This window comes from Copidosoma floridanum, unplaced genomic scaffold (genome assembly GCF_036245765.1).
Source record: "Copidosoma floridanum isolate Cflo_tuat_1 unplaced genomic scaffold, Cflo_Japanese_pri ptg000013l, whole genome shotgun sequence".
Taxonomy (NCBI): Eukaryota; Metazoa; Arthropoda; class Insecta; order Hymenoptera; family Encyrtidae; genus Copidosoma; species Copidosoma floridanum.
In genome coordinates this window covers 36,409,222-36,421,594 of record NW_028321890.1, presented here as the reverse complement: position 1 = coordinate 36,421,594, position 12,373 = coordinate 36,409,222, and the positions used below count along the sequence as shown (strand labels likewise).

The following is a 12,373-nucleotide window of genomic DNA, read 5'->3' as shown; positions in this document are numbered from 1 at the left end:
TTATTTATATTTTGGTAGATGTGATCAGCTTAAAGTTCCTGTAATTTTTATTTAATATTATTTCTTAGTTTAAGAAAATATTATTTTAAAGCTCCTTTCACATATTTCATACAGTATATTATACTTTTACAAATCTTGCTGTGGAATAGCGAGACCAAATTTCTAATTAACTTCAAAACAAACCCTCTTTCCAAATTTCAAAATATTCTCTAAAAAGTCCATCGTATCGGCTTTTCGTATTTACCGTGATTTTTGTAATAAATCGCGTTACAGTACGATGATTAAAATAAATTAAGTTGTACGGATAAAAAATTGATTTTAATTCTTTATTGCGTGATTTCTTGCAGAATTTCTTATGTATATATGTCAAACAGTTGGTTAAGTGCGCCACGTATAGTTACGTACACGCTATATATCTGTACGCGAATTGAAAGTTGTCAGGATGATTCATCGCCTAGGAAGTATAACGGTCACGTATACAACAACGCGGATTAGAATGTACAGGTATATTTATAAAGTCTTTCAAATAATGTGTCTTCATTGTATCCTCCTTCGTGTTGGTACAATGAACTGTCTTCGCTCCCCTCGATCGTATACTTTCGTATTTTGAGTTGTTGCGTTATCCTTTCCAGTTCTGGTATACTTTGATGGATATTTCTGAAATGGTACTTTATTGCTAAAGAAATAAATAAATTGAAAATTGACATCCAAAGTACTACAAAGATTTACTTGATAAACATAGATTCTTTATCGGAGTTGTATGCCATTCTTATTTGTTCTGAGCAAACATGTGACACGAGTCTTCTCCCTCGCTTTATTTGACAAAGGAACACAATTAGCTCCTGGGATTTCAGAAAACTAGTTACTACTGTGCCTATGTGTATACAATTGCTAACGTGACACTTCCTACACGTGCGGATCGAATAAAAAGAAAAAAAAAAAAAAAAAAAAAAACCCATCTGATCGTTTGAAAATCAATTATTGTCTTAATTACAGCAATTAAAATTAAAGTTAACCTATTATGACAAAAGTTTTTAAGTATGCGTGGAATTTTTAATAGCCGAAGCACTCCAATCTTATGATAAATAATCGTTTTACACTACTAATCCATTAGATTAAAAACTTCAAGTTTGTTTTACTAATTTCTTTCCCAACGTAATTACGGGATTCGTTATCCGCTTTTCAATTTGTAATTTTGAAAATTTTTGTAAAATTTCTTATTTCTTCTGTTAGGCGTTGATTATTCAATTGACGTATTGAATTTTTGACAGCATTGATAACCCTATAGACGATGTGTATCACTGATAAGCATATTTCGTTAATCTAATAAAACATTTTATCGCCTAATGGTTGATGTGCAACGTTTTATCAAATTATTGATTCTATGAAATACATTAAAAGGTAACTCAACGCTTGTACTTTTAAATTAAGATACGGACCTAATTGACAAACTTAGATTTTTTGACAGAAGACCAAGTGATGCTTCAAGTCGATGGATTAATTTCATTTTAGGTGCTGCGTCAATATCACAACAGCATACTCGTGCAACGAATTCATCTTCAGTTTTTAATTTTTGTTTCACTACCACCGACGATCCCTGTATTTATTGATTTATAAAACCATGTTGGTTTACACTCGAGTACATATTCCGTTTTTCCGAAATTTTCAACTTTGACGTATGCCAATTGTCATCTGATCGCTTCTCTGTACTTAAGATCTGACTATTCGAAGCACCGCAAGAGTTGTCGCTTTCTACACAAAAGTGCCTCCTTTCATATCGTATCTCAATCACAGTAAAGTGCTGGGCAGATTCCTCGCAACCCGTAAGAGTTATTTTTGTTTGGTTTTCCTTTTTTTATCAACGTTTTCAAAAAAAGGATAAAATTTTTGATTCATTTTTTCAGAATAACATATTTAAATACATTCAATCAAAAATAAACAGAAAATACAAAACTAGGTTTTTCAAAGATAAAAAGTGTTTGGTCTGGATAATGAAAGTAAAAATAGAAGCTTATTTTTTTACGCTTGTTTTCTTGCGGTATCGCGATCGCTCTACATATATACATGTATGTGTGTGCCGTAGTCTATTCATAGAGATTAAATCATTGCTATTGAGAAATTTAAACGTGAGTCATGTGAAGAATCTAAAACATTTTCTTCGATACAATAAGACAGAAAGGATCCCTTGCAGTTGATGAATAATTTTATTTTAACAAAAATTTGAGACATTAACTTATTATACAAAAATACTTGTTAACACTTAAGTTGAGCCACTAATAATATTATTATTAATAAAGTGTATTTGATTATTCCACTGTTATTTTTCTACGTAATTTTATTTTTTCATATGTATCTAACGAGTATTTTTCCATTTTTTAATTTACGATCATTAATACTTGCGGAGTACACTGTAAATGATCATTTCTACTAGCGAAATATCCTGACATTTCAGAATGCAAATTACGTGTCAAAAACAATACAAATATAAAATAACCATGAGAAGCCAATTATAAATATTAATTTACTCATTGCAATGGGTTTAAAATTAAATCAACGACGATTCAATCATCCAACCTTCCATTTGGAAACGATTTCGATGGATCATGATTGTTTCCCATACGCCATTGTATTATCTATGTGTTGAAATTGATTTTAGGGAATATGTACACATAAATATTTTTTCTCCATAAAACTCAACTATCTCAAAAATCAGTATAAATATACAACGTTCTAAAATTCATGTAAACACCTATAAGTAATGAGTTATTAATTTACAAGATGTATTGAAATTTTGGAAAAGTTAAATTATCTAGCTCAATAAAGTTTTCTAGATTGCATACACGAATAAACCCTATAAAGTATACGTGTACTTCGGCTCGTATGGCACAAATACTGCTCGTTAGAAAATCCCACACAAATGAACCTAACGATCTTCTTTTTAGCGAGAGATACAGTGAAACTAGAGTCTAGGGTACGTGTATAACGGAACAAGAGGAAGTATTAATCAAATTCGAGTTTGGAATTAAGCATTCGTAGGCGTACAAGTGAACCATCGGGCGTGGAGGCACCGCTTCCGCCTCCATATACTTACGAATTTCCTCGAATACTTCACGTACCTACACGTGCACACAACGAAGGGAAGAAAAAAAAAATTCTTGTCCGTCGATACACTTGAAAATGAATATTTATTCCCCATCACGTTCGCTTCCGTACGCGTACCCATATTTTATTCTGACTCACTTGTGCACTCAATCAATGAACGCAAAAGATTTTTGCTCAAGAAGATTATCGCGCTCGTTTAGGCTCTAATTTTTTTTTTTTTTTTTTTTTTTTTTCATCACTGCAAATAGTAAGTCCTTATATACAGTCGTATGGTTTTCGAGAAATTACACTTCGATTGGCATGCAATCTGAGATCCATGCAGTACTTGTAGGGTGCGCTCCCACAAAAGTGGGACATGAAAGTGGCCAAGCCTAAAAAGTGTGCACGTATAATACCCATGTACGCATTATACTTGCGAGGGAGCGCCTATATACCTACGCGTGATAGAGTATTGCAGAGGGTGGCAAGACAACAACACGCGAACAAGCGATGGCACGCACGTAGCCACGAGCAAGGGGTGGCTTTTCACTTTCTTTATACCCGCCCCGACCCCATTGCCCCTCCCCCCCGCGGGAGCTCGCGAGCCGTCGCATTATATCGATCCTGTGCTGCATCCATCCCCAGAGGCTGTACAGCCCCGACCACTTTCCGCGCATATATTGTATACCCACGACTTTGTGTCTTTCTCTCTCCGCTGTTACCGCACGCGTGTGTATACACGAGAAAGCCTCGATAGACTCCCTCTTGTTGACGTCGTAGGTGGTCGAGCTTGCTACCCCTTGGCAAAAAAAAAAAAAAAAAAAAAAAAAGTCACGGACGTGTCAAAAGTATTGGCATGGAAACACGGACTCATAAATACAAATGAAGGGTATGGTTAACAATTAAGCCGGCTTGACTATAACTTATTCGTCTGCTCAGAGTTAATGGTAATGATTTTCGTGTATCAAGTTTGAATTACTTTCGATAAAAGTATGCAAATTTTTCTCGGTGCTTTTCGTGTTTTTCAGACCGCGAGTCTTCATCAAGTATTTATCGAGAAGCCGGCCTAATATAGGGCCACTGCGCCTTTTTACGATGCCGCGTATTTTACAGCGATCGAGGCGGAAAAGTAGCAGCTTCTGTTTTCGATGCAGACAAATTTATAGTCATTTCCGAACTCGCGCGCTTCCCAACGAGTATAAAAATAGCTTCGCGAAAGTGTTCTCGGCGAGCTTTTTTTTTTTTTTTTTTTTTTTCGCTCGGGTTTGTAAATATTTAATTTCATCGGCGGCATTGCGCAAGGTTGCGCCAACCGGGAGGGTTCCGTAAAAAATCTAGGAGTGTATTTCATTCGGTTCTTGTTGAGTGTCTTCAAAATCGAGTTCAAAATCATCGCCTGATTTCGCGTCGTATTTTAATACTTAAAATGTAGGCCGATGCGTAAAAAAACTTTTCTGCCCTCGGGTTGTTTTGGGAGGCTGGTACTTCCTCGGGCAAAAAAGCAGTTTTCCGATACTCGTTCGAAAAGTCTCCTTTACGAACCTCGTTACGGACCTCGCCTTCGGCTCGTGCCGCAAACCTCTCGGTTCGCAAACAAAGACTTTTCAAACTCGTAGGAAAACTACTATTGTTACCCTAACGGGTATATTTCATTCGATGTCTCTAAGGAAAAGGGTACTTGTTTTTTTTTTCAATTAAAAAAAAAATGTTGCATCAATTGTAACAAAAGAGGATGTTCTTTAAAATTTGTAAATGCAAAAAATTTAGTATAGACACTTTCGGTAAAAAAATGGTTTCTAAAGTGATGATGACAAATCGAGAAATGATGTGATTTTGTACTGTAGTCCGAGATTCATCGTGTTTACAAAGTTTGTGTGAAGGAAAGCCGATATAAAAGGCGAGTGCAGACTAGATCATCGTATATAAATAGCTTTTACAGGTAGAAGGTGTAAATATACGTATATATTCAAGCCATATAGCGTCTCTAACTTTTACGGTGTGTACATAAATTCGATTTTAGTCAACATATCGCGTACCAACTAGGGCAGGCGGCTCGTAAATAAATTCACCAAATTTATAAAACTAAAGCATGCAGATATTTTTTTCAATGAAATACAATGTTTGCTTCCTCTTTTTATTATCATAGCTCTATTTTTGCGTTGATATATGGCTCTAAAATATTTCGCGCTTCTTTCATACATCGATTAAATATCGAAATCCATTTGGCGACTGTAATTTCATCCTTGTGCTCTCACCACACACACGTACCAGGCTTGACAGCCCTGACTGTATTTTTAGAATTCACTTAGCGCTGTCTCCGAAGGTGACTCATACTATATGACTTTATATGTATATTATATGCCCATTAATTATTTCATTTGTCTCTCCCGCGAGCAATTATGATCTTATATTTCTTTCGATGAAACGCAGCCCCACACCCACATAATATATAATGACTTTTACTGAAATAACACCGTAAGATTACTCGTCCGTAAATTGTTTTGTCGTCCCTTCTTATAAAATTTATTCCTCGCTCTTTTTCTCCTTCTTTCCATCAAACGCCTCTTTAAGTACCTTCATTTCCAATAGCTTCATAGCTTTTCCAAATCGATTTATTCGAATGTTACTTTAAAATATTATTAAAAAATAAATAGGCTTTTTTCATGAAAAAAAATATGTTTTTTGCACATAAGGAACTATTGATACATTAGTTTTTGGAACAAACAGAAATTTCTTTACATCATGGACGAATAAAGTTTTGCGTTATTTTTTATTTTTTAGATTTAAAACTTTTACTTCCTAATTTTACGATGCTAGAAAGTAGCAGTTGAAATAATTTTTTTTTTTATAATTCATTACTCATACAGCATGTGAAATTTTCATACCACCCTTGCATCTCAATTATAGACTCGTTTTGAACTGAAAATAGCCTATCAAATATCAATGCGCGGTTACACTTTTTGCTTACAATAAAAATGCGAGTTGCTTCGTGTGTGCCTATAAGTTTTTTTGATAAAACTGAGACGCCACTTCCGCATTTTTCTGTATACACTCGGGAAAAGCATAGCGCGCTGGCATTTAAATGTCCCGTAAATAGCGCAGTCGTGTTCCGTGACACCTTTTTTTTTAGTAGGGCTTCATCTATACACCTTACCGTACAACTGCAGGGGTCATCTGGGAGCGATGACATGGGGGAATTTTTTAAGTACCTCGACTCGCCTACATATAAATAAGACGCATGTATTCACAAGTAGCAACAGCTGATCGTGTGTACATGTCACCTTTTTCGTAACATCGTGTAGGTGTACGTCTTAATCTTCGAGCCCACTTGTGTATTATGATCGAGCAGCTTCTCGACATGTCATGAGCACCATTCCGCCCATTGAATCGACCGGCTTACTTAGTCATCCTCCTCTAGAGTCTCTTTCTCTCTTCTCTCTGCATAGACCCAAAGCTCCATTTAAAATCAATACTCTAATGTGGTTTTCACGATTAAGACTATTTATTGGTTTATTTGACAAGTTCAATTGAATGAATGTTTGCTTTTTCGATCCTCAATCAAGTATGTCAAAGGTAAGGAGATACTGTGCTTATTTTTTTCTTAACAACGCCGTATCGGATTTTTGGAACTGCGAATCAAGAAAAGAATTTCGAGGGATATCCAAACATTCAAAAATATGTATTTTAACAGATTATAACTTTAGTTTCCTTGAAACAATAATTTGAAAATAAGATAATGTACTTAAGTATACGAATATAAAAATCTAGATGGAGAAAATTGTTTCAACATATAATGCATAATGGTATCTTGGCGTGTATTATAGAACCACCGTCCAAATGATACATCATATTACGAATGCGTCTCGTGAGTATTGTCGGTATTATAAGTTATTTTTCTGTTGACATTACACGCAATTGGCGTGAATGATCCCTCGATAAACTATTAGTCATCTCAAACGTGATATAAGTAACAACAAAAGTAAAAATGAACGAATGGAAAAATTTTTAAGAAATGATTTAACTTTTTTCCTTTTCCAACATTTGCAGAGCTATCCAACAGCTTCATCACATGATACGTTAAATATTACTTGAGAAAAAATCAGACCTGAGCTAGTCATACCGATTAGTATATCATAATCATCTCACCTATTAATATAAGACATTGGAGAAATTATTTCATTTTACCGTCGAATCTTAAATTTTTTTTCAGAAATTCAATTTGATTTCACAATTTTTATATTTTACGTAAATTAAATGTAAAAAGAATTTTACGTCCATGCGTAGGTAAAAAATTTTTACCGTATCGTTCTTTTATCAACCTTTCATGTTATCATGAAAATTCGTCTTCCTTACCGACTACCGAGCTCAAATATCGATGCCGCATCGACGCACGACGTTTCGTTTCTATTCCGCAGCAAGTTTCAGAGGTGTCGCTACTTTTTACTTTGAGAAAGTTTATTTTTATTTTTTACTGCATAAAATTCATTCCATCATCTATTTGCTACAGAAAATTTAAAAATTATAATTATATTGCTTCAAAAAATATATCACTCATTACACAGCTTTCGTAAAACAAAATTTAAGCCAACGAAAAAAATTTTTCAAATTGAAATAATTTGCTTAATGATATCGAAGCACAATGTTTTAAATACACCGTAAACTGCATCTGTGCAAAAAATGCGAGGGTAAATTTCTTTTAATTTCATTATTACGTGTAACACACATATAGGCACACAACTGAACGTGGAAAGACGCCAGTATGGAAAGTCGCCAGTCCAAATTGTATTTAAGTCGACTGCATTATTCTGATGCCTTTTGGGCATGGGGCCAGTATTGGCCGCTGTGCCGTGATTCTCAATTCGCGACGGGACGTTCGCCTGCGATTGTGTACAATGTCTCTATCTCTGGTGTTAACGATTTTTTTCCCTCGCCATGCGTTTGCGTGACTATTTTGCGGCCTCGTAATTTACAATTTTTCTTTCCACTTTTGTACTTTGCCACGTATTTTTAATTTAATTTCATGTTATTAGTAACATGTATCTTTATAATATTTTGATTGATATCTTACAAAATTTATCGAATCTTTTTTTTCTACTCGTGTCGTATATTTGTATATGAATGAGATATATGATAATCCATGTGGCAATAATTTTTATAACAATTTTATATTAGAATTATACTTCATAAGTATTTGTTTTACTGGTGTCGATAAAAAGAAATTTTATTAGAACTTTCATTGTTAAATAATATTATGATGGACGCAAGACATATTCAAAAGATTGTGTCGTGTTGATAGTGGAAATATATTCGTGCGATAAAAGTTAAAATTTTACTTGAGTTTTTCTTTTCAATTTATTGCTTAATATTTATCATGTTAATTTTTACTAAAGCTTGGTAAAATCATTTTTTTTTTATTACTTTTTATAAACAACATAATATTCCAGTTCAAGACTATTTTGACGGAAGCAATTTAAGATCTTGTTTCCAGTTTTACAAACATCGTCTGCAACTAAAAAATAAAAAAAAATTTAATACTTGAATCCATACTTACAAGACTTGTAAGGTGCAAAAAATAATTGCAAATTCTTGCCTTCATCGTCACATTTCAAAATGACAGTGTTTATTCGGTCAGTTGAATTTGGGTACCTTCTTTGAAGGTCTTGTCTGATGAAAAATTTGTCCAAAATTCTTTCATTTATCTGGATAAAAAATAGTCAATAAGTAACAAAACTTTGTAAGTACATAACATATAAGTTTACTTACAGAGTTTAATTTTGAATACAGGCAGCCCATTAGACAGTCAGTATGTTCTTCTAGCGTTGGGATGATTTACGGATAAAAAAAAATATTTAATGATTAGTTTATTGTTTTATAATATAACTTTGCGCAATAATTAATAAACAAAAAACAATTTCAAAAAGCTGTAAAAAAAATTTGTTTGGAAAATTAAAATGTTTTGGAACATTAGTCATTACGGAATTGGCTCTTATATAGAAAACTTGAATAGTAATGAAAATTTCAACTCACTTCGAACACTATAATCATTATTACAATGCATAATTTTTTCAAAAAACTGAATCTTCGGAGTTTCAGTTATACTTTGTGATAATGGTACTGCACTCTGTAAATAAAATATTAAAATCTCTGATAATGCTATAATTACTATTTTAAAATAGTTTGAATGCTTGTTGTTTACAGTTGAAAAAATATTGCACAATTTAAACTATTAATATAGGTAAGGTATTCCCGGATGGATGGCACTTGTGTGTCGAACACTGTTTTTCTTACCGAGGGCCCAACCCTCAAAAACGCCCGAGGTAAAGTGATTTTTCACAATATTGCGCCGAAAGAAGGAACTTTTCGTGTACAACCAACGGGAGGAAACGAAAAATCCCTTAGATCGCAGGCTTATCGTCAATTTCCTGCATTCTTTATTTTTCCTCGCTAGTTGAGTAATGTATTATATACTGGGCGCAAAGTGTGCTCACAAGCCATCGGTATAGGAAAAACAATATACGCGACTTGGGCACAAACATACAACAATAACGTTTGTACTTTATGCCCTCGTAACGTAATGTACCATTGTATGTACAAAAATGTGTACGGATTTCACAGACAAGATCGAAATACAATCATAATAGGTTAATTCATCCCTTTATGTGTAGCGGTGATTTTACCTTACCGGGCTACCAAAAATAATACGTCCGAGATATCCACATTAGGGATATTCTCAAGGGTCAACCCGTCCGTAGTGCAATGGACAGGCCTCGCCCTGGAGAAACCGCCTTGTTGATCACGGTTATCTCTACGTCATAAACCAATCAAAATTCTCCGTGACGATTAATTTTTTTTTAGGATTTCTTTATTTTTAAAGTGCCTTTTTGTGCTTTTAGTTTGTTATTTATCCATTTTTTTTTTTTTTTTTTTTTTTCCTAAATGATGAAACAAATGGTTAATGTCAATTTAATTAGCAAATTATACTATTAGAGTTAATACCGTATAATCAAACGCGTTATCGAAATTTTTAGGTATGAATAAAGTTTATCACAAAAATATTAATAAACGTTTGAGAACTCATCAAAGTGGTGTATTGTTAAATATTACACTAGTGGTGTCAAATCTATTTTAAATAGAAAAAATGTATCTAGAAAAATTACAGGACAAAAACATTCTGTCATAGAATCAGCATGTTTATAAGTGCGTTGAATTCGTAACGGAAACGTTTTGCAGTCCACAGTCTTTCTGTGTAGATTATTTTTAAAAAATTGCTTAATTTAATAGAGGTAGTAAAGTAATTGATGATAGATATGTTTGATTGTTGATTAAAAATAGTATATTACTCATTTTGGGAGGAAAAATTAAGACTGCTTCCTGAGCCGGAAGAAGTTATTTTCCTTTCGCGAAGTGGGACAAAAGTTCCTTCTTTTGGCACAGTATGGTGAAAACGCCCATTAATATTACTATTATGCATATATGAGAGTGGTATTTTCAACTAAGCTTTTTAAACCTCGTATATACAGTGAATTACCTTATAGTACATTTAAACTCGAATGCTGCGTATAAAACATTTAAAAAAATTTTTGTTTACGTACCAATAAAATAAAACTAGCAGACAGAGCGAAGATTATAACGATCGACTTGTACATCGTGCAATGGATTAAAATTGTTTTAATACCGTGACCCAATTCAGATATATACCAGCGCTTTTTTATCCAAATGTGACTGGAATCACCCAAATAGTGGAGTTTATATAGCTGAGAGGTAGTGGAAAATAGTGGGAGTCCATCCCTACCATTTACAGGTTCTGCGTAGTGATAATCATTTTTTTTTCCTAATATCCCTACCGATTTTTAAATTTTCAAATTTGTTGACAATTTCATGAGTTATTGAATTAAATTTCGAAAACGTGTATGAGTTTTGAATTTTTAAATATCTTGTTTTAATTTCAAAAAGTTTTATGAATACCTAATTACGTGTCACGATTATTTGGATAAAAACGATACAAATAATGAATTCAGTTACACGACACAAATTAAAAAAAAGTCTTGGTACTAAAAAATTCATCTCAAAAAATATGTCTTATATTTTATATTATCTCTCAAAACGTAATGTATATATTATTTCTACAATATTTACAATATAATTATTTACTAATAGTTGACAAACATTCTATTTTAAGTCTTATTTATGGAGTACAGTTTTGATTTAGTTTGATTTACAGTTTTTATTTTGGTAAAAGTAACGTGATGGTCATTATATTCATTGGTTAACCAGATAAACGGATGAGGGGTCTGATCAGTTAAAAACATTAAAACAGGTAAAATCGCTAAATGTACGCAATTTCAGATAATTTAAAAGTAAAACAAGAAAGTACAACACGCCTATATAACAACGTAATCATTTCAAATTATTCCTTAAAAGTTACGAATTATTTATTTAAGCGATATTGTCGTTTCTATCCGTAATTTTGACGAAACAAACACAACCAGCTGTAATTACAAAACCAACTATCTATCGGCATAGCACCTGCGAAAATATCTAAAGCTTTCTTTTCCTGTTTGCTTATTCGACTACGTATACGTCGAGCATAATCCAATTTATATCAAGTAGTGTTAACAATACTGTACTGCTTTAAGTAATGTAAACTACAATAGATATTTTCGTGTTCAAACTGCGAATGAGATACATATGACGTGTAAAATATATTATACATTAGAGTGTATAGAAAAAAATCGAAATATTCCCACGTAGCCTAACCTTCGTTAATGCATGAAAGGTTGCAGTATTATTTAAATTATAGAGATTCAAAAGTAAGTTTATAATATAGTTAGACGATTTTTATCATCCTTTTTGTAGAGAATCTATACTCTGAAGAACCTGATCGAACTTTGATCGATGAACTAAATCTCAATACTTAAATTAATGATTAAAATTAAAATTAAGAATTTAAGATACAATCAATATTGTAGAAGACATTAGGTTTGAAGACTAAGAACAGATTTTTTTTTAGTTTTTTAAACTGTTTTATTTATTACGGTACTGAAATTAATCCGTTTGTATTCCAAATGTTCTCAAATCGTAATTTTAAAATAATGACATTATAATTTTATATTCGTAAAATTGGGTTAAAAAAGTGGTTGTTGTTGAGTCCACTTCTACTTGGCTTTGATTGTCAATCCATATAAAATTATAAAAAAACATGACGATCAAATTCGTAACAAACGTTTTTTTTTTTTTTTTCATATCGATCGCTTATTCGTTTGAAACATCACAAAATCATTCTTTTATTATA

General features: G+C 32.8%; 1 protein-coding gene and 1 non-coding gene across 3 annotated transcripts in view; one reads left to right on the top strand and one right to left on the bottom strand.

The window, feature by feature from the left end:
- Nucleotides 1-12,373, top strand: part of Rtnl1 (reticulon) — a 42,322-nt gene that overhangs the window by 3,756 nt on the left and 26,193 nt on the right. The window lies entirely within an intron of this gene.
- On the bottom strand, nt 9,745-9,903 carry LOC111643906 (U1 spliceosomal RNA). The gene has a single exon (XR_002759756.2). It is a non-coding gene; the product is annotated as a U1 spliceosomal RNA (small nuclear RNA).